General features: G+C 50.3%; 1 long non-coding RNA gene across 1 annotated transcript; it reads left to right on the top strand.

Annotated features, from left to right (window-relative positions):
• Positions 1–224: 224 nt before the first annotated feature.
• On the top strand, positions 225–1,546 carry LOC120379756. The gene is made up of 2 exons (XR_005587567.1): positions 225–675; positions 1,242–1,546. It is a non-coding gene; the product is annotated as an uncharacterized LOC120379756 (long non-coding RNA).
• The last annotated feature ends 313 nt before the right edge of the window (positions 1,547–1,859 follow it).

Genomic DNA, 1,859 nt, shown 5'->3' with positions numbered 1-1,859 from the left:
GGGGTAGGGGAGGTCCAGGCTTAGATAGAGATAGACACATGGACACAGCCTAGAAAGAGGCAGACAGTGAGAACGCTCTGGGGGGCTTCACTCTATACAAGAGCAGGAAAGAACTTTGCAGAGCCAAAGAAGTGGGTCTGGAGGAAAGGCCTAGGCACTGGCTGAGGTAGGAAGTGTCCGTGGAGGAAGCAAGAAGTCTGAGGAAGCAGACAGTAGCTGCTTGTTACAGGGTCTCTGGATTGGAACAAAAGTAGAGGGAGGTCCTAAGTTACCCTGTGGACCCAACAAAGAAGGCGGTATAAGGACTATTGAGCCCAGAGTCAGGCTGAAAATCTGCCGTCAGGTTGCCAGACTAATTTTTTGTTGGACCCTGGAAATGGTGGGTAACATGACCTGGTTGGAGGGCCAATTCACAAGAAGAAGAAGATCACTGCAGGCCCAGAGTGGCTGTCAGCAATGGGTGTGTGATCGGGCTTGCTCTCACCACCTGTTAGACAAGGGTTAAGAGCCAAGTAGTTCACCTGTGATTGATTCATTCCTGGCCAGAGGGGGTGGAGCTAGGTAGGGCTCATTAGGCACCTGGGGCTTAGGAGGGAGCTGAGGGAACTCCGTAGAGGAGAGGACTGCAGAGGAGGAAGCAGGACTCTCACATGAAGAGAAACCCACAGAGAGCAGGTCAGACTCCTGTGGGGGGGAGCCCAGTAATAGGGCTTAATACCGGCAAGAAGCCAGACAGGAGGATTCATGGGGAGTAGGTCAGACTCCTGTGGGGGAGGCCCTGAGGGAGGGTCCCTCAAAGCATGTCAGTAGAACCCAAGAGGGGCAGACAAGTGGTTAGCTCAGCAGAGATAGGGGAAGCTGGGAGGACCTAGGGAGAGGCCAGCGCTCTGAAAACCAAAGGGAGGCTGTGTTAAGCACAGGCTGTGGGAGTTTAGGGGTAAGGAGCATAAGGGGGTTTAGGGGTAAGAAGCATCCTCAGGAAACAGCAGTACACTTGAAGGAGCAGACCTAGCTGCTTGACGCAGGGGCCCAGAGGTCAGAGTATGGGTGGGCTGGGTTCTCCTACCAGCCCCTGAGGAAAGGGGCATACAAGCCCAGCTGAAGGAATATAGAGCCCAGGATGGTGCTGAAGACCAACTCCCAAAGGACAGGCTGAGGGATGTCCCCAGGAGGGGGCTGAAGGCTATTTTATGTTGGGACATTTTTGAACATTTAGTTGGACCTTCTTTTTACCCTGGAAGGGGACTGAACTTTGTGACGTGGCTGGAGAGCTGAGCTGTGGCAGACCCTGTGAGAGGCAGCGAGCAGGAGTGCCAGACACAAAGACTCCATGCAGTGTTGCACTGTGACACAAGGGTTGCAATGGGTGATGAGTATACTACCTTACAGGGTGCCAGAGGAGAAGACCCTGGTATGCCATGTCCATGGATTCACTCTTCTACAGCACCCTAATCCCGATGCGTTGTACCTCTTCTTGTTTGTTTCATGTAGTAACTAAAATGGATCATAAAAAGTCAGACCACTTCTAAATGAATTGTACCAATAATTTAAACTAAATTTTCTCCTAATTTTACAAAGCAAATATCAGGGTTTTGAGCTGGGGGCTCCCACTCCCCTTAATGGAAGTGAGCAAACTCCGTACACTGCTTTGACCACAGGCAGTTATCTCATTGTTACAAGTCTCTCCAAGTGGTTGCTGTTAGACAACTCCAGTAAAATAATATTCCTTTCCAGTTATACTGGTGACTAGTGTTTTGAAAGGGTTGTTCCTGAAAAAGAAACTCGTGAGCTTTAGTATTGCACACTGAGAGGAACTAGGCGATGGAATATGAAGGCAATGCAGTTTTTCATAAACCCAA

This window comes from Mauremys reevesii, linkage group 13 (assembly GCF_016161935.1).
Source record: "Mauremys reevesii isolate NIE-2019 linkage group 13, ASM1616193v1, whole genome shotgun sequence".
Taxonomy (NCBI): Eukaryota; Metazoa; Chordata; order Testudines; family Geoemydidae; genus Mauremys; species Mauremys reevesii.
The sequence above is the reverse complement of the archived record's forward strand: the minus strand, read 5'-3'. Positions and strand labels throughout refer to the sequence as shown.